The 21593-nt window shown below is 44.1% G+C and overlaps 1 protein-coding gene and 1 non-coding gene across 2 annotated transcripts in view; both read right to left on the bottom strand.

Annotated features, from left to right (window-relative positions):
* ZFHX3 (zinc finger homeobox 3) overlaps positions 1–21593 on the bottom strand; it is a 996345-nt gene that overhangs the window by 641752 nt on the left and 333000 nt on the right. The window lies entirely within an intron of this gene.
* On the bottom strand, positions 18561–18667 carry LOC146402226 (U6 spliceosomal RNA). The gene has a single exon (XR_014808777.1). It is a non-coding gene; the product is annotated as a U6 spliceosomal RNA (small nuclear RNA).

Below are 21593 nucleotides of genomic sequence, written 5' to 3' on the forward strand. Positions count from 1 at the left end.
GGATGCTACTTCCTCCGGCAGCCTTAACTGACCTCCCAAGCCTGGGGTAAGCCCCCTTCACAGTGCCAAGTGCTGGAATTTGTCACAAAGTTTGCTAAGGGATCACTTTACTGAGGCTGTGAGTTCCTTGAGAGCAGGGGCCATCCCTTTCTTGTTCACCTTGTGCCGGTAGTTCCTAGCGTGGCTCTGCCACATAGTAGTTGAGCCATGAACATGTGCTGAATAAATGCCATGTGATTATCCAAGAGCTTAGTTGATTACCCAAGAGCTGCAGTGAGTGTTACCTGCTCATACTTCTCTACCTCTTTGTTTGTGCATCTGGGAAAACAAATTTGGCATTGCCAGGGAAGCCAATCAATTCCAGAATCCCAGGGAGCCCCCAGTGTAAAGACAGACTCACATGCCTTCCAAATACCAAATTAACTCCACAATGCTTGTTGACCACATGGATTTTGTCATGGAGTTTTCACTCTAGCCAAGAACCTTCCTTGCTTCCTGCTGAATGAGGGCCTCTCTTCTCTATTTTTTCTTTTTAGAAATAGAATTCATTTTTATCTTGAATGTTGCAAAGAATCTGTCCTTCAGTGTGCTGTGCCCTGCTCTGTACACTTCAGGATCTCATGCTTTCCCCATAACCCAGAACAAGACCACTTCAACCCTTGCTGGGAATTCAAAAACCCCGAGGCAAATTCCTTTCACCATAAGTCCAATTCAGTGCAGGTTACTGAGTATTTATATCTTAGGTGTATATATGTTAGGGCATAAGACCTACTCAGAAAAATAAGGCTTATGAGATGACAGCAATAGCAAAAATGAAATGATGGGAAATGGGACTGGAGATTGGAGTTTGGTAGAAGAATAGTGTTCCATAAGCTGAAATAGCTTACTATTTAGAAAGAGCAAGGGTTTGACCTTGAGGAAATGGGACAAGACAGTGAATAGGAACAGTGGCTGGAGTAGAGGATTCCTGAAGAGGTTTATAAAAAGATAATTTTAGAAAAAAGCCACAGCGGTGAGAGCCTTGAAAATCAAACTAAGGATTTTAGTTGATGGTGGGCAAATTGGGTTTGGTATTAGAGGGCAGAGTCACTCAAAAGACTTCTGAACCAATTCCAAGACAACTTTTATTAAGGTCTGTGATAGCAGTGGCCCGATGAAGCACATCTTTGTGTATCCTCATGATTATGTAGACCCTGTTGCATTCATTCTGGGGTTGATCGTGTGACTTTGGCCAATGGGACTTTAGCAAATGTGATTCAAGCAGAAGTTTTAAAAAGTGTTTACACACTGGAGTCTGTATTCTCTTGCTACTTGCTGGGAATCTTTCCAGCACCATGTGAAACTACGCTAGCCCCCTTGAGGGTGACAGATCAAATGGGGAGAAAGGTCCAGCTCTTCTGGTTGATCCAGCTGAAATCCCAGACATGAAACTGGGCCCAGCCATCACTATGAGGGACATAAATGAGCTTTCTCAGCTGAGCCCAGCCCAAATGGTCCACCTTCAGAAGACTGGGCTACTGTATCATTTTTGTCTTAAGCTTCTAATTTGGGGGTGATTTGTACTCAGCAGTAGATAGCTGATAAAAGATCCTCAAGAGATGCCTAGACGAACTTGAGAGAACAGAGCCACTCTTTTGGGAACAGATGTAAGAGCTGCAAACACTTAAAGAAAGTTAAAAGAATGGGGCCATCTTTTAGGGCTGCCTGTTCAGGATTTTAACAATATCATGGCAGACTGAGGACAGGAGCCATGAGGGAGGCAAAGGATGGAGAGACAGCCCATGATGGCAGTGATCAGAAAAACAACATGGCCCAGCAGTGGTTGGAGTGGGGTTAAGGGAAGTCCAAAAGGATAGAAAGAATAAAAGAGCCCACATCGGCAGGGATCTCATGGCCAAATGACAGACCACAGGAAGGCCAGCCCACACTGGAGGAACCACAGGGATAATAGAGTAGCAGTTAATATTGACACGGATGGACAGAGCAGACAAATCTCAGTGGCTGCCTCCTAGGATCCTGTTGGAGCAAGAAAACAAGGAGGGGAAGGATGATATTTTGACTTCACTGGGAAAAGGTTCACTGATCAAGCTTTCCCCATTCTAGGCAGACTGACTATGATTTAGGAAAGCATGGGATGCCCAGAGAATAAAGCTGCATGACAGGCACACAAAACCCAGCAAAAGTTTTCTGTTAGCCTAGACATTAGTTTTTCATTTCCATCACACTATCCACGACTGAAGTTGATGTCCAATTGTGTGCCCAGTTGTTAGGGGCCAAGGCGGAATGGTGACTAGGAGTAACTGTTCTAGAAGCAAATGTCAGATTAAATGCCCACTGGTGGATGTTTCTGGGCAATTTACTCAACATCAGTTTCCTTATTGTTAAACAGAGATAATAATAGTATCTATCTCACATGGTTGTTGTGATGATTAAATAAAAGCATACACCAAAGTATTTAGCACAGTATCTAATACACAGCAAACTCTTTATGTTATTTTCAGCAGTTATTTTGTTCTTTGTATTTCTTAAAGGTTCTGAGTAATTAACCTAGATTATCCAGAAATATTCCATCATTTGAATACTATATACTTTCTCTGATACCTAAGGTGTATTATCTACAGAAGATGCCCTCTTGATCCCAGCTTTTGAAACTGGCAAGGAGAGAAGGAAGTTCTGTACCTTCCTAATGTTTGGGATTCTAATGTATTCCTGATGAAAATCTATATATACATTCAACTATATCTGATCTTTATTTCTATCCCATCTGGCTAGCAAGCTCTCATTAAGATATGATTTAAGAACTGGAAGTTCATTAAAAAGATCATTCTATGACAAAGTGAAATGAGCAACGTAGAAATAATTCCATATCTTCTCCAGATCATTCCACTTAGGGCTTTTTTCCAACTGAATCCAGCATAATTCATAAAAGCAGTGAGATGTGCTTTTTAAAGCCCTGGAATAATTCAACAATTAACATTATACACCTTTGGTACCCAACAGATGCACTGAATCCAAATAGCAACAAATACTGCTATTAGTAGATTTCTTCTACAACTTTCTTACTTTAAGCAGCATTATCTTAGGAATCTTTCCTTCTTTTAAATTTGGTTCTAAGGGAAGAATATTCACAAATAATCTATGACTTCAATATAATTTACTCTTTCTTAAGAATAGAACTATGTGGAAAATACTTTTATAAAAGGACTAAAGTTTTGATTCAGAATGCGTAAAACATTTTTTTCAGATTTTTTTTCAACCAAATAAAACAAAAGCTTATGGTAATTGCCATAATATCAGCATTCTTTTAAGAGCAGGCATCAATCATGGAAATCTTGTGTTCCACAGTATCAAAATTTATCTGAACTGCATTTTAATAAAATCAAAAAATGACAGTAGCATCTCTATTAATGTTATATAAATATGAAAAACATCTTATCAATTATAAATACATGAGATGCACCATTTATGTAACTGTTAGCAATTTCTGTTGTATAACCAATTCCCACAAAATCCCATTGCAGTTATTTAAATACCTGTATCTTTAAATCTTTATATTTTGCACCTTAAATCTGACTTAACAAAAACATCATCAACCAACATGCTAGCAATTTCATTAAGAATTCCGCTGCCATTCAGAATGGAGGAATAACATCAGTTGCTTCATCCAAATATATGAAGCTTTTCATATTTTTAATAACACGGAGTTGTGAAGTTTTGCCCAATTCCTATTGTAAAATTTTTAAATGCACAGGACAAAAATCCATAGGTGGTTCCCTTAATGTTCATGCCAGTGAAAATTTATTGTGATTTAAACAATGTGGAAATTCATTTCAAAGTGCACAGGATACATCTGAAATCAAGACTGAATTGGTATGTTGCATAATTCCACCTTTCACTGACACAAGCTCCATTTAACAGAATCATGTTGTGTTAAATAAGACCAGTTCCACTGGAACCAGGAAACTACGGAGATGACAGCTAACTGATGTCTCTTTGACTGAATATATAATATGTTAGACTTCTCAGCATGACTAATATTTATCTTACTATTCTATTAGGTACAGTTTCTATTCATGGTTGTTATGTTCCAATAAAGTAGTTATACATTTCACAAAACCACATTAAATTTTTATTCCTTTACCTTCTACACTAACAGGATTTCTGTTAATCAGGGTAAAGCTAAGCTCTGCTGTGGTAACAAAGAAACCTCCAAGACTTAGTGACTTGATACATCATATCCATACCAAGTCACATGTGGTTCAGGCAGCCCTCTGCCATCTGGAAGCTAAATCATCTGGAATATGGCTTCTGATGCTATAGTGTCAGGGCAAGAGAGATGGAAAAGACACCTGGCTTTTATCTATTTCAGCCTAGAAGTGATACATGTCAATTTCTCTCTCCCCAACTCACTGAATGAACTAGTCACCTGACTCTAACTCAACTGTTTGATTAAATATAAAGGAGCACATGGGTAGTTGTGAGCACCACCTGTCTTTGTTTGACACAAGCCTGCAATAAAATTGTATAATTAAGTGATTTCAAATATGCTTCAAAAGGTTTCAACTTATGGGCAAGTGACTGGTGCCACAGCATTTAGAAATATTCAGTATTCTGACCACTTCATATCAGAGTCATTGCCATTGTGTGTGTGATTACAAGAGTAGCACCGAATCCCATAGACTAGAAAAGCAGCACAGGTGTACATGATATGTATAAAGAAGTTATACACATATATGTGTATCATAATATGCATGCTTATAGATAGACTAATGAGAACTCTTTGGTTTACCTCAGTGGTTTCCAACTGGGGGTAATTTTGCCCCTCACAGGACATTTGGCAGTGTCCAAAGACATTTTTGTCTATCACGACAACGGGAGGGTGAGGTGCTCCTGGGATCTTGTGGGTAAAGGCCAAGGATGCTGCTAAAATCCCATAGTGCATAAGACAGCTGCTCATAGCCATGAATTACTTGGCCCACATTCTCCATGGCATTGAGGTTGAGAAACACTTGTCTACCTGCTGGTCCATGAAATGCCTGACGTGCTCATTGAGTGTGTGTGAACAAAGTAGCCAGGACAATTGCTTGTTTTTGGCCCCTTATTCCTGCTTCCTTGGTTCTTTTGTTGCTGGTTCCCAGGTCTGTATACCTAACTTTAACCTCTCTCAAATGCCATGTACCCAAATACCATTAGTTACGTTTATGTGAATATCCAATCTACCTCCTTACATGAAGCCCATTCAAAAGGAAATTCATCACCATCTCTTGCCTCTGACTCCAACCCCCAACCACCTTTTCTAGTATCACCGACCTACCCTTCCAGTCACCCAAGCTGGATACCTTAAAGGGCTATTCCCAACTCCCCCCACTTCACAGTTCCACATGCCTCCTGATCCTGTGGAGAGCTTTGCAAAGACTACTGAACCCGATGCACGTCTCCTACTCCCTTGTCACTTACACACGTCACATCTCCTTGTATGTTCATCATTCTTCTCATGGAATAATGACATTCCCATTCCCTTTGTTGGTTTCCCTAATACCAGTCTCTCTCCACCCTGGCTTCTGCACTGCCACCAGGGAAGCTGCTTGGCAGAGCAGAGTGAGTGAAGGATATGGGATCAGAGATACCTAAATTTGAAACCCACACCTTCCTGCATTACATGTGGGATGGACCTCAAGCTCTCTAAGCCACAAATGTAAAATGGCACCAAAAACCTCTCCCTTATAAAATGGTTATGAGGATTAAATGATGCAATATAGAGAGGTGCCCCAGCACGGTTCCTGGGCATGATAGGTGTTCAACATGTTTCACCATTATTTACTCTTATTATTATTACATCATTTTAAAAATCACCTTTAACAGTAAATTATTTCAATTTGTAAGGAGTGGGCCTTCACCACCAAATGCCTTAAGCCTTCAGTAACCTGCTTCTAGACAACTGTTGTGAGCTTGTAAACTCTACTTGGTTGCCAACCATGTCTGTGTTATGTCTCACGGTATCCATAATGCTATCAATACACAGCAGGTGGTCAATAAGGACACACTAAATGACTGAGTAAAAAAAAATAATGAAATACGAAATATACATATAATAATATAAATACATACTAGAAACTGAAGTAACAAATATTTTTTTCTCTACTTAAACCAGGATTATTCTTTCAAATTTTTAAAGGCTTCTTGCTAATATGTATGGTCCTTCTTGAGAACTACCCATAACTACTTCTCTCCCTGCCATCGACCCCTCCTCTCTATTTTGTTCTGACTTTCAGCCTCTCCTGAGTCACCTATTGTTTTGCAGCTGTTGGCCTCACCTGTTTCTACAGACTGTATTCCCGTCTTGCCAGGATCCTATCTGGTTCACCACTATCAGTATTGCCCCCTCGCCACCACACACACACGCATATGCACACAGATTTATGCACATCAGTTAAGGTGACAGATTTTTCTCACTTATTCTTTTTTTTTTTTCTAGAAGTTTCTATAGCTACAAGTCCAACCCGTTCCTCCACTTGCACATCAAACCTTGTAAATTCTATCACATGATATTCCGAGGGAAAGCTGCATGTCACAGGAAAGCAGTATTCCCACTCCCAAGGAGAATGGCAAAACCAAAAGCGTATATCCCAAAGGAGGGAGAATCAGTTAAGGCAATAACAGATTGCCAGGCTGGTCCACTGTCCAGGGTAAGATCAGGCTCACATGGTCCTCAGCTCCAGCCATACCACAGACCAGTCTTGGCCTCCAGGGTCAGTGCTGTTCATTCTTCTCCAGCGCTTTGCCCAGCTCTACGCAGGTGATTTCCTGGCTATTGGGAAGACAATGAACTCAAAGGCCATTGTTCCTGGGTACCTGGCAGCCTGATGGGCAGATGCACAAGCAGGTGAGCCCTGGCCAGCTGAGATTTCTCTGATCTGAATGCAGTCATCTCTCATGTCATCTGACACTCTGTTTCCCAGACCTCAGAGCCACCGGAAGGGAGGATAAAAAGCCAGATTAATGAAGCTTGTATCAAGCGCGCTCTGGACTGAAGTGTCCATGTGGCTTTTGAAACTGCCTTGCTTCCTGCCCAGAATGCCTTATCTCTTTCCACCCTGGGCTGTTCTTCTTGAAACCTCCAGACTAGCTGCCTCACCTCTAGGTCTGTGTGCCTTCCTCCCAGGGTCCCTTAGGGCCTCTTTAAACTGGCAGCCAAAGAGTCACTTCCCGGTAGGTGCAGTTGGCACGCCTGCAAGTGTACTTAAACTTTGTGTCTGATCAAGTTATGTGTATTGGATCTGAAACCAGTTAGTCAATTCGTTCAGGTCCCTAAGTGGCGATTTGCGGTAATGTCTACATCAATACGAACGGGAGCGGTTTGCTAGCTGGTTTACGTAAAGCAAATGGCTGCAGGAAAGAGGGGCTGCCTCCAGCCTTCTCTCTGCTAATGAAGATAGGGCTGGAAACGAAAGGAGAGCGCATAGAAGCAAGAGTGGCCGTCTGTGTGTGCATCCACACATCAGTGAGGTCCCTTTTTCTGGGTTGAATCAATTTGCCTCTCCAACCCACCCCTTGTTTCTTTCTCCCCAGTGGCGTATTCTAATCGTATTCTGTATATATTGAATCACCAGATCCAGGGCCAATCTGTGTTTTGAAGAGGGAAACTGGGTGCCGACATAAGCTCTATTTGGAGACAGAGGAATAATTGAAACCAAACCCCCCAAAAATGTGTGATGTTGAGTTTTACCTCTCTTCACATTTTTTCTTTTGTACAAGCAGTTTCTGCACTTTGCCTGGGCAGGGGAGGAAACAGCCCGTCTAACAGGGAATTTATTTAGTGTGTGCCTGTATATTGGCTGTATCTCTTTACTACTGCAGAGTACATTGTTTCTAATAATTGTGATGGATTGATACTTATGACTGGCTGGCAGAATTCCTTTAGCATGTTAAAATATTACCTTTTATTCCTTGGTCTAATGCATAAGCTGATGTTTCAGTTGGTTTTCAAATGTAATAAACAAACCTGAAAAGCACATACCCCTAAAGGAAAGGAAGATCTCTGACTCCGGGTGGCTTCCCTTTGAAATCACTGCCCTCCACCAGCCAAGGAACTGCTCAGCCTTGTTCTTTAGCTCTGGTATGGTCACGCCTTCTAGGGGTCTGATACAAAGGGAGGAAATCCATGCCTATAAAATCCACTGACATCTATAGGGCCAAAATGCTTCTGTTAAAATGGAGCAGCTGAAATCTACCTTGTTCGGGTCTGCTAAGCCATGCAGGAAATAGTCAAATTCCTGACTCTAGCCTGAGAAGGGCTTCCTAGAGTCCCATTTCTGTCTTCACCTGCTGGTGGGAAATTCGGTCTCTGAAAATGGCAGTTTTGCCCTTACAATTCCTCCTTGATACCCTGGCTCATAAGATCCCTCTGGGAGTTTTGACCCCGAAAAGACATTGAGGCTCAGAAGCTTATCACCACCACCACCTCTGATCTGGTGACAATTGACGATAAGCACATTTCACAGGGCAAGAGAACAAGTTGAATGACTTAGCAGCCAAATGGCTGAATGGAGGGTAACTACTTGAGTTCCATCCCCTAATCAAGGCGCATTTCTGAAATAAGTGGCTTTAACTCGCGGGTCACATGAATTTTTACTTCACTTGGTTTTCTTGCATTTTAATTTCCATGCTATCTTATTGTTGCTTACATCACTTTTCATTGCGGTCGTGCTGCAGAAACAGAGAGCACGATTTATGCAGCCTTAACATAAATATGATGCTAGACAGAAAGAGAGCGACATATTAGTTTAGAATTTGCAGACTCTCACACGCGGAGCACACATCGCTGATTTATGAAACTGAGATCGCCTGTAAATCCTAAAGTAAGGCGCTGCATCTATAAGCTCCCGAAGAGCAAGAGACGGAGCCCCTTAGCACAGCTTCCAGCTGGCAGTCCCCAAGCCCTGAAAACAAAGATCACACTACATGTTTAGCCTTTCGTTCTCCTTAGAAACACAGCCTAAAAAATTAGTTCTGCACCAGACTGGTAGGAAGGATTTCTCTTCATCAGTTAATGAGGGATGGGAAGGGGGGGGGCGGCATTGTCATTGGCCTTTGTGCTTTCAAAGCCAAATCTTCCCTTCCTGCTCCATGTTCCAGAGTACAGCTCTGAGCAAACTCTAATTCCCAAGAGCTCGCTTGCCAAAGGGCTTCTGGCTGGGGTCAGCCAATGGCAGGCTGTGGCAGGAGCCTAGAGGATGGAAGTAAGGGGGAAGCCAGGTATTTCTCCCACTTTGCTCCTCCTGTTGCCTCTGCTTTTTGTAGCCCCAAGGGAAGTCGCTGCTTCTCTTGCCTATTCCAGGTCCTGCCAAACAGCCCTCTGGTGATTCTAGCTCCTGGTTCGTGGGCTCTGTACCACCTCCTCCTCCCTTTGTTCCTCTAGGTTATGGGTAGTAAGAGCCTCCTGCTGTTGCTAATCTCTGAGTTGCCTCTTCACTCCCTTCTAGTGCTCTGAAACTGGATTCCATATTGAATTCCCGTGTCAAGCACCTAGGCTCTCTTTTTCTGGCTGATTCAGGGGGGAAAGCTTGGAGACCAGACCCACATCTCCAACTGATTAGCATGGAGATGAGGAGCAAGATAACAAATCTCCTTCCAGTCTCACCCAGTCTTCAGCCACTACAACACTGTCTGACAAATTCACTGCAACCACATTTGTTACACAATCCTTTTATTTCCTCTGCCCCTGGAGAAAGAAAGCCTCAACTGCGGACCTCAATATATGCAACTTGAAACTCTCTAGGAATCCTGGCAACAGCAGTGCAAAGAGTGGGACTGAAGGCTGAAGCCCCCCCAAAGGATATGCTTAGAAACAGGGGGAGACCTTCAAGCATGCTAAGGAGAGAAGGATTGTAAGAATTATAAGGTGATACTTCATAAAATGTATGACTCCTTTGGAAAACAAACAAACAAACAAAATGGCAATCTATCCAGAGCTTAAATTGCTTATCCTAATTTAACTTTAAATCCCAGCCTGATGACTCCTCCAACTCCAACCTAACCATCTGGTAACTAAGTTAAAATAACATGACGACTTGATTGTACAGTGTCTTGCAACCATTTGTCTGCAAACTCCAACTGCCTGTTCAGTTATACACATGTGCAACATTAACAATGTCACTGCTTAGACTCTTAAGTGCTTTGTATAAATATTGAGTTGTGAGTTTTTCTTTCATGCTGCTTTCCAAGTGTTTTTATTGCCTTTTAAATGCATAACAGAAATCGTGACTCTGCCACTAGTACTGACCAAATTTTGAACACGGTCAGTGAAAGAGAGAAGCTTAAAATATGCAAAAAGTAATCATTTTCAAATTAATTTATGTGGGTAGAGTTTGGAATAGTATTGGCCTTTGGTGGAGGGACTGGCTGGGAGCATGAGGGAGCTTTCTGGACGCTGGATGTGATCAACGAATTGATATGGGTTTGGTTACACAAGTATGTACACGTATAAAAATAAATCTTTACACTCAAGACCCGCACTCTTTACTGAATGTACACATAATAGAAATATGAAAATAGTCACTTTCTGAAAGCTCTGCCACTTCAATCCCTGAACACCCGAAGAAAGGATTCCTTGACAGAAAAATAGCTACACCATCTTTATAAAGGATGGGTATTTTCATGAAGTGTGGTGGTTTTGGTAGAGCCACACATTAGCTCCAGGGATAATTATGGGGTGAGTAGGAGACCAAGTTCATCAGACCATGTCTCCTAGATCCCAAGGTTGTCTAAGAATGCCTGGCGTGGCCTCCAAGGCACCACACTGAAGATCTTAATGGGAATGGGTCTTAGGTATGGAGACCCTCTGAGGGATATTACCATGCATGAAGTTTATTGAGGAGTATGTATAGAATCAACACCATTCTTTTCTTTTCTCTTTTTTTTGGGGGAGGGACCTCAGGTGCAACAGACACATGGACGTTCCCAGGCTAGGGGTCTGATTGGAGCTACAGCTGCCAGCTACTTCCACAGCCACAGCAACACCAGATCCAAGCTGTGTATGCAGTCTACACTACAGCTCACGGCAACGGCGGATCCTTAACCCTCTGAGTGAGGCCAGGGATTGAACCCACATCCTCATGGATACTAGCTGGGTTTGTTACTGCTGAGGCACAAGGGGAACTCCTTAACACCATTCTTGATGGGGTGAGGGGAGGATTGGGTGGAGGAAGAAGTCAAATTGTGATGCAGATAAAACCAAAGCCTTAGTGGGGTGGGAGCTCTAGAATGGAAGGTAGTCTGCCCCTGGGGAGGGGGTTTATTAACTTGGCCCAATTACTAGAGAGAGGACTCTGTTGCGAACTGTCCAACATTTCCAACAGCCCAACAGCCACAGGGGACAATGCTTCTGTTCTGAAGTGGGAGGTAGATCTGGATGGTGTGGAAAAATTCCACTACAGGGTGGAGGCAAGAAGTAAGGAGCAGGTACTGCTTATCACCCCTAAAGGTAACCCATCCCCCCAAACATGTGAGCTATATGCTGCTGAAAGCTGGGGCTGGGCTCAGAGTCATGCACAAATCTACAGAACTGGTTCATTTCAATAAGGACTCATGGGGCGTCTTAGATAAGAGATAGTGAGCTTGCAGATACCAGGTAGCTGGTAGAGAACTGGATGGCCTGCAGGAGAAACTCAGAGGCACCTTCCCAGTCCTATACCCGTGAGCTCCTCTATTGGGTCACAGCCAGGAAAGGCAGCCAGAGACAGGCTAATCCACCCACAGGCGTTTCTGAGTGCCACCATGCTAGAGCCAGGGGTGTCTCTGAGCAAGGTGCAAATGCATTTGTGTGACAGGGCATGAGTTTGATCATGGGCTCAGGTTTGGGAAGATGGTGACAAGCTGGTACTTTGCATCCAGCAGTTCCCCTTCTGAACAGGTGGCAACCGACTGACAGGCACTCTGTGCCGTGGAAGGGGACATCTGTGTTTTCCACACTGTGGGATATTGGATCATTCCAAGTCACACATTGCCTTCTGAGTCCCTCATGTTATGGTACAAATATCCATCTGATGAGAAAACATGAGAGGCACAGCTTTACGCCAGAACCGACTAAACCAAGCCTGCGAATACCCGGATAGGACCGTGATGCATGGAGACAATGGTAAGAGAGGATTCCACAAGTAAAAGATGAAAATATGGAAACAGATAAAAAAAAAAAAAAACAAAAACATGCAATGGCCACAAAAATCTACATGAAAAATTCTCCTTAAACACACACAGCCACTGCTCACAACCTGAGACTATGGAACAGACCTGCCTTCAGCAGAGAAGCAGCCAACTGTTTCAGAAGAAAATCAGTCCTAGCAACTCACGAGAAGAAACTGTATCCTTTGCAAGCTTCGTCTTTCTGGAACCTTTAACCAGGAATCTCCTCCCTCCCTCTATGAACTGTGTTGTGAGTGCCTATGATGTGTTGGTCACTGTTGGTTGATAATCAAAGCCATCACTGGATGGAAAATGACAATCAGATCTGGCACCTGCATTAAACAGGAGCATGGGTCTCTTTTCGGGAGAATTTTGCAAAAGACGCCATGACATTTATTGAGAACACCTCGGAGCAGGACTCAAACTGTGAACAAGATGGAAAATGTCTCAAAGAGCTCTCAAAATTCATTACAAAAATTAAAAGAAACCGAAAAGAAAAGCAGCTGTGTGCGGGAAGACATGAGTTCAGGGCATCAGCCTATGTCCACCTTTGGAAGGCAGGCCTGGCCTGACAGACCACACCCAACCCTTAGAAAGACGGGAGCCATGGAGAGTGCCTTCCTCATGCTTCTGGGGAGAGATGCTTTGAAGAAAAGCTTTGGTTGCTGTTACATAGGATTTTTGGTTTTTTTTTTTTTTAGCAAAGAGCCATTTGTTTGTTTTGATAAACTCTGTCTCTCACACCCAGCAGGTTATTGCTCTTTCAGTTCCTTTCCACTAGGAGGGAAACCCCCTGAAAAGTGGTTGAAGATGCAGCATTAAAAGTCACTGATTGGACCAAAAAAGGGCCACAGATCAAGAAACCTGTGGTTATTCCATTTTGAATATAAATGGGAACTTCTAAAAGGCCATTAAGGAAAGTGGCCTGGAAAATGCACATTTTTCCCCCCTTGGTTTTCTTTGATCAAGCCTTGTGTTCAGGGCCAACAAGATCTGCCAGTGAGTGTAGAGTTGGGGAGCCTGAAGTTTAATGATTAAAGGTATAGGCTGAGAAACCTAGGGAGCCCCCTATGGCCCTTTTGGAAGAGGACATCCTGCTTCCCCTTTTGGAAGAGGACATCCTGCTTCCTTTGCACTTCATGGGCCCAACGACTGACTACAGTGAAAAGGGTCAGAGGCAGCGTCCTGATCCCAAGACAGTAACAGATATTGGGGCAGTGGCCTAGGACGTGGCCTGGCCAGAGAAGTTGCAGGGAGACTTGGCACTCAGGGCCTTGCTCACGGGGATGGTGGAATTCAGGTGGATCAAGAGCATGCTTAGTGCCGCAGCCTGAGAACCCCGCAGAAGGCAGGCAGAAACCATGGGGAAGAAGAGTATAGAGAACCGAAGCTCGGAGCAGAGAAAGATGATGGTTCTTTTGAACCCCTGGTCCAATATGGATTTGCTGGATGAGAAGCAATGGGCTGGAGAATGAGGATGACAGAGTAAACCCCCGAGGTAAGGCTATGAGAACTGCTGAACCACTGGAGCGTTAAAGCACCAGAGCTATGGAAGGTCCCCAAGTGGTGTTCTGGTTCTTTCTGATCTTCAGGTGTGTGCTTGGAAAATGGCCTCCTCTTCCTCTCATTTCCCTGGGTATTATTAACACGGACTCCGTGCAGATCGTCTTGGCTCCTGGTAACCCCAAGGCACCTCTCTGACACCCTAGCCTGTGGCACGATGGCAAATAGTCTGCACAGGGCTGGGGCGATCAAGCTCCTTGTGTCCTACGGACTCAGAACTGGTGGTCCCCATTTCTCGAGAGATGCTCTGATGAGAGCTAGGTGACGCACACCTCAAAGTGGAGTCAGCACCTGCGACACAAGGCCTGTGGCCTGTGGAGCTGCACAGTTTCATCTGGGAGGTAGCCATGGTGATGAGCCAGAGGCAGCCATCTCTGTATCTGTACTTAGCTGTCTGTGTGCCTCACATTCCAGGGTCTGGGTGTCATGGTCGCTTAGGTAAATAGCATTAGCTGCCCAGAGTAAAGCTACAGGTACCTCTATCTCTAGGGATGTCTGAAATGAGGGAGATGCTGAAAACTATAGGATTCCTTTGGCTTCAAGTCATAAGTGTTCCCTGAAGGTAGGTCCTCCCTGAGGTGGGTCACGTGGCTTAACAGGAGCCCTGTTTGCAAAGGGCCCTGACTACACGTGTGTGCTTTTGGTACCCTGCCTCCACAGTGACACCTACTCTTGAGATTGACAGCCACTCATCCCTCCTCCTTCAAGGCCTCCACCTGATTCATGTGGGCCATTCATGAGGGCCAGTGTGTCAATTACAGATGGTGTCATGATTTAACTGGATGCACCTTTCCTGAACAGGGAATGGGGAAGGCCATTGGGTGGAGAGGGGTGGCCTTTGAAGAGCCAGAATCCTGAATGAAGCACGTCATCAGAGAAAGAGAAGGATGCTTCCTCTGTTTGGGAAAAATGCAATCAACAGCACTGGCTCAATTTCAGACTAAAGTCAGAGAATGCATGATGGGCACAGTCTGATATTTTTCATCTGTTTCTTCCAAAAAGGAAAATAAGAATTCCTGGGGAGTGAACTGGGGTCTATGCTTCTTAGAGGAAGAAATAAGGGTGATACTTGTCCTTTCATTAAAAGGAAAAATACTGTCCAGCTCTGGAAATTGCTCTTCATTGTAAAAAGAGCAACAAAAGGTGAGGGGGTGTGTGTGAAAAAATGTTTATTGTTTGAGTCAATGACAGGATTAATAAAAGTCTGATTAATAAATAAACAGTTTTCCTATAACCCTTATTCCAACCATTTCTCTCCTTTTTTTCCTTCTCTCTCTTAAAAATATTCCCCTCCCCATCCCACCCATCCCTAGCTTTGGGAAGAAAGTATTATTTTAATCTTGATATTTTCTTTTAATACATGTAGAATAAATCATGGCAGGATGATGAACCAAAGCAGGAAAGAAACAAGTGGCCTCAAATCTGAGAATTCGCATCAGCTTTTTTCTGAAAGCGGGAAAACCAAAAATATCCATCTCGAATCCCAACCCCTTTATCCCCTCCCCAACTGTCTTTTTCTTTATTTGCTCCTGTGCAAAAGTCTACTAGATTTCCAAACCAATTTCTCCTTTTTCCTAGAACCAACCAAATATTGAGTGTGTGCAAAAAAAACATGGTAACTTTAAAAAAAAAAAAAAAGATAATTATCAGAGAGAAAGAGGAAGGAGGAAAGAGAGAGAAAATAAAGAGATATGACACAAGGGAAATGGGCCAAATGAAGACAAAGCAACGCACTTAACCCACCTGGAGAGCAAATCGGACCAGCGAGGCGCTCTCAGCCAATCGCCTGGGTCTGCTGCGGGGAGTAGAGTCCGCATGGGTTCATTTGGCCGAGGAGTGTGTTTCATAAACCTTACGGTGCAGCTATGAAAGCTATCAGGATCTTCCCACGTTTCCTGTCATTCCGTGGAGATTGGCTGCTGGAGTGGTGGGGGGGGGGAGTGGTGGGGGGTGGAGGTGGAGGGGGAAGAGGGTGGTTAGGGTGGCGAAAGGGGAACTGGCTCGGATGGGAAGCAGACTCACACAGGAATTGATTTTAAGTGCATATACAAAATGAAATGAGGGGGAAAAACCCAATGTATTCCTTTTGGGTCATGTGAGGGAGCCACTGGCAAAGATAATAATATACAAGGAGGGGAGAGGGAGAGGAAGAGAGAGGGTGGTAGGGGGGAAGAGAAAGAGAGAGAGGCAAAAGGCTTTCTATTATTCGGGACACCGGTAAAGCACACTGAGGCAGCTGGAAGATTAAATTAAGTATTATATCTGCTGACCCTATTGCCATGGTTACCGGACAGTGGAAAATATTAATCAACCCAAGCCTTTTCAGATGAATGTGCTTGAAGAAATACAATAAATATAAATATATATGTATATCCTCCTGCTCTGCTGTCTAAATGCAAGATGTCAGCCGGAGCACCACCTGATAGGAAAGATAAACAAATTTTTTGAAAAGTCTGGCCTCTCGGCGAAGGCTTACGTCAGTCAACTCCAGGAGGCAGGGTGTGTGCGGGAGGGCTGACCCATGTGCTCACTTTCTCTCTTCCCTTACCCCTTTCGGTAATGAACTCTAACATCTGGCTTGACTGCAAGGTCAAGGCTTATTATCTTATTATCTGTCTGTTTATTCCTAGGAACCCCATCAACCAACTAGTCACCCTGTGCATTCACCAGAGCTGAAGCACGGTGAAGGGGTGGGGGGGAGCAAAAATTACGCATAAATAAAATCAGAAGTCCGCTGAGTCAAGATAAGACTGGAGAGACTCCAGTCTCTTTGGCTGTGAGACTAAAGGATCTCTGGGAGTTCTCGTTGTGGCGCAGTGGAAATGAATCTGAGGAGTATCCATGAGGACTCGGGCTTGATCCCTGGCCTCACTCAGTGGGTTAAGGATCCTGCGTTGCCATGAGCAGTGGTGTAAGTCACAGATGTGGCTGGGATCTGGCGTTGCTATAGTTGTGGTGTAGGCCGGCAGCTACAGCTCTGATTAGACACCTAGCCTGGGAACCTCCATATGTCCCAGGAGCAACCGTAAAAAGCAAAAAGCAAAAAAAAAAAAAAAAAAGGATCTCTGAAACTTCACTTCTTGTCCTGGCTCTGGATCTCCTTAGCAGCCCCTGATCATCTCCAGATCCTAGATTTGCTTCTCACTTTACCCTCCAGCAGCTGACACCGTAAGACTCTCCTGCCTGCCTTTAAATGTACTGCCACTGTCACCACGACAGAAAACTTGAGGAATTGCACAGTAGATCAAAGGAGAACATCCATGCTAACACTAAGCGGCTCATCAGAGATGAATTTTCCTTCTCTGGGCACAGGGATTCAATTGGCACTCTGCCACAAGAGGTTTTCTCTTCCGCTGATTATTTTCTGAGTTCCTACTATGTGCCAGGTACCCTGTTGGACAGTGCAGGGTTGGGAGGAGATATGAAGACCAAGGAGCTTGCATTCATGCAGGGTGGGGGTCAGGGAGGCAGGGGCCTTGAAGTTCACCTCCTTCAAACTTCATCATTTTGCAGATGAAGGCATGAGAAATCCTAGTGGATCAAGGATTTGCTTCAGGTCCACAGCTGTGTTGCTGTAGACTTGACTTTGCAGAGACTCTTTGAAGCCTGGGACCTGATCTGATCTGAGATGCCAAATTTTTAATAGCAATATATCTATCTTACCATGAAAAACGACTTGTTCCAAAATCCCCATGGTGCCCCTTTGCCCAGACCTGTTCCAGATATTTAGGGATGCCTAAGAAATCTACCGGATAAGTACGCTCCTAGCTTCTCTGACTCACTTCTCACTACACAGCCCATGCCTTCCTAACTCTGTCCGCCCAAAAATAAATAGCATGGGGGAGATGTGTAGCCTTGGTTTCCAGATTTCCTTCTCCTGTTGTACTCACAGTCTCATGGAAATGCTCTGAAGTTTAGCAGAGACCTGCTAAGAGACCGTCCATGCATATCAGCTGGAATGATCTTATGCTATGACACCAAAGCAGGCCTCTGCGTCAGGCCTGGCTCCGACACCCCCCTCACTAGGAGCCATGGGGGTTCAGATGGCTTTTCTTCTAGTTAAGCCTTCACCACATGCAGCCCTGACCGAGACCAATCAGCCTTCTCCTTCTGCTGAGGTGCAATTTTACACAGTAGGTGACATTAACTCGGTAGCCGAGTCTCCACGTGCGGCCACGGCAACCACGGGGTCCCAGCAGATGACAGGAGGCAGCGGGTTGTATGATCCTGTAAATTATTTCCCCATAGTAACAGCCAGATTACACACTTTAATATGCATGCGGCCTCAGAGAGCCCTCTTCCTGGCTGAACCGGGGTGATAATACACATTTTGTGTCCAGAAATCCATTCTGAGCTGTGCCGCGTGGAATACTCAGCGTTTCCTAAAGGCTTCCAACCGACCCCGCTCGCTGGCCTCTTCCATGGACCTAAGGGAGGAGCACATCCTCCTCGGCCTCCCGTTTCTCTAGTTTTATATCCACACTCGAGACAGAATCAACACCCTGCTCACTGTTACCAAGCCTCTTGTTCTGATAGCCGCCTACAGCTATTTTTCCCCTTGAGATGGGCAACCTGATTTGGGTGTTCTTTTTTTAAGGGGAAAAGAGTAACATTATATTGGTAAAGAGAATGGGGGAATAAAATAGAAAAACAAGGTGAGGTCGAGGATGCAGAATGGGTATCGTACATGTGACAGATCCCAGGTTTATGGGCTGAAGGCCATATTCCTATCAGTTCAATACAAAATACCCCTCCCCCTGCAAGGACTCCTAGACCTTCTTTCTTTTTTTTAAAAAAAATTTTATTATAGTTGATTTAAAAATATGGAAGTCTTCACAAATTTGCATGCCATTCTTGCCCAGGGGCCGTGCTAATCTTTTCTGTCTCATTCCAATTTTAGTATATGTGCTGCCGAATCGAGCACTAGAACTTCTTAAACCAGTCTGTGCATACCCTGGCATCAGACACAACAGAATAATGGCAGAGAAGAAGCATGATAGTCAAGCTTGGCTATTTTTTTACTTGTGTGACTACAGATGAGTTTTTACCCTAAATCTCAGCCAGCCCATCAATAAAACAGAAAAATTACCACGAGCTTAAAAATCTTGTGATTAGATTAGTACCTAGACATTACGGACGCTCAATAAATGTGAGAACAGAGGCAAGGAGGCAAGGATAACACAGGTGGTCCTTCTAAAAATGACTAAAAAGGAGAATGTGGTTTGACTGTAGAGTGACTTCCCCAAATGCCTGCTGATACATTTAGCTAACCCATCCCAAGCCACATGGCTTGCTCAGAAGGTCTTATCCAGGCTCACAGAGGAGCTATGAAATTCATTCTGCCTCTAATATGCTGCATTTCTTTGCTGAGGCCTCAAGTCTTCTCTGTGAATTGGGTAAGATGGACCGTGTGGAAACATTAAGCTCTGGTTTAATTCTAAGTGCTCTGGAGCAAACGTCTATACTTTAGGGAAAGAAGTTCAGTCAGTTAGCGAGGGCTATTTTGTTGTTCTCCTTCATACATGGTAACAAAAAAAGGGGGAAGGGGACGCATATTCTAGGGGGAAAGACCTGCATCTTCTACCGCAGACTATTCTGTGCAGCTGAAAAGTTATCATACGTCAAGTGCCGACATGCAGCTCCTCAGGATTGTCATTACACATATGTGAGTTAGGCCTGAGCCCGGCATAAAAACAAGGCTTTCATTTTATCACATGGAACCAGTTAGGGGAAATAGCGTGAGCTGAACTTTGGACAACCCTGAATCATACTCAATTTATTCCCCATCATCCGACAAGTCATCATCAGAAACAGGCAAAACACAGTCTAGGGAGGATAGCACACACTGGAAACATCCAGATGCAGTGGTATGTTACTGTCCAGACATGAATGAAAAGTGTGGCTTAGGGAGACTTAGGCCTTAAATGGCAAAAATAGAAGCAGTGCATCTTTCTCCTCCTTTGGCCAAGGAGGCTGCGTGTCTTGGACACGCCTCCCAGTGTGCTGAGGCTCTGCTATGTCTCTTGAATAAATCCAGGGAAAACATATCCCTGAATATGAAAAGGCTCAGATACGAACACTCAAGGCACGTTTTAGACTCTTTGATGGATGGTGCCAATGCATCGAATCAATTCCAAGTGCAGTTTCATGGAGAAATACATGTTCACATACAGCTGATAATAATTAATTAGATATTTTCAAGGTCTTCTCTGGCTTAGTTGCTTTGACTTTGACCTTGATTCTCACGCATACAAGTTGGTCTTAATGGTAGCTACTAGAATGGAATGTTTTCCTGTTTGGGCTTTGTCAATTCTGTTCCAATTTAAAATGCCCTTTCTCCTCTTCTGTCTGCAGAACTCCTACATGTCCATAAAAACCCAGATCCCTCTGGTTTTGTAAATGGCATGACCACACTACCATCCACCTGGTTCCTATCTTGTATTCACTGTGCTCCCCTCCCCATCCATCCAGCAGTCATTTAGAGTGAGTCACCCTGCCCTGTCCTGTGTGCTCTGGGCTCTGACTACCTCTCCTGCTTTATTTCTTTCCACTCCCGCCACCATCTAGACTGTCTCGCAGCTTTTCCCTTTCTGAAGTGTGCCCAATGCACTTCTTTGAGATTTTTCTACCAGCTGCCCCCTCCCTGGAGTGCTGTTTCCTATGAGTATGGCATGACTTCCTTCTTGCCTTCTGATATTGGCTCTAATATCACCTTTTCTAAGAAGACATTCTTTTTTTTTTTTTTTTTTCTTGACTTTTTAGGGCTGTATGAGTCTAGGGGTCGGAGCTGCAGCTGCTGGCCTATGCCACAGCCACAGTAATGCCGGATCTGAGCTGCATCTGCCACCTACACCACAGCTCACAGCAATTCTGGATCCTTAACCCACTGAGTGAGACCAGAGATTGAACCCACGTCCTCATGGATACTAGTCAGGTTCATACTGCTGAGCCACAGTGGGAACTCCCTCATAGAAAACATTCTTGAATAGCAATTCTAAAGTTACCCTCTAACCACTTGCTGCTAGGGTTTGAATTCCTCTCTTGACATTTACCATTACCTGCTGTTTTCCTTGTTGGTATGTTTGCTGTCCATTTTCCTCCACTAGAGTATAAGCTGCATAAGAATGAGGACTGTATTGTTTGCTGCTCAACTCCCAGCAGCTGGACAGTAAATAGTTAATAAATTTGTGCTGAATTAATGCCCCACCTGACTGCCATGTAATTTATCACCTGTATTCTGTCTTCCCATCATTTTCATACAGACCACAATGAGGCCAACCATCATATGGGATTCTGGTTATCTGAGGTCTCATCTAAACTGCGAAATCTGAAGGGTGGTGACTCCATTTTGCTCCCCTTGGACTATTTAAGGTAGGGAGGATCACCCAGAGGCACCATGTACCAATGTGTAGGTCAAGTTCTGGACAATTCCAAGGGCAGCGATGTGCATTATGATGGTGTACATGGCAGTCCATGGAGCTGGGCAGTAGCCAAGCTCAACAAGTATAAATGGCCACTCAGATTTCTCTTTACCAGGGAGCGAAATCAGGCTGACTTCATCCTTTCCTCCACTTCTTCCTCTAGGAGGAAATTCGGGACCCACTATACTTGCCCTGGATAGCTTCTCCCTGAGTCTGTACCTGAGGATTTAGAAAGGCCCTTGGAGGTAGACCTCAGTGGGATCTAGTTCAAGTTCAACTCACACACACCCCTTTCACATCTTCTCCACCACCATTTATTTCATCAATTACTATAACGACCAGGTATGCACAAACACCTTTGACCAGATTCTTGCGATGCCAGATGGCACTCTGCCTTGGGATATGTATCATAACTTCAGCATTTGCTTT

Source organism: Sus scrofa, chromosome 6 (genome assembly GCF_054392235.1).
Source record: "Sus scrofa isolate SSC_HxYL_T2T_F1_AM1 chromosome 6, Sscrofa_HxYL_maternal_Yorkshire_Landrace_v2.0, whole genome shotgun sequence".
In the NCBI taxonomy this organism is placed as follows: domain Eukaryota; kingdom Metazoa; phylum Chordata; class Mammalia; order Artiodactyla; family Suidae; genus Sus; species Sus scrofa.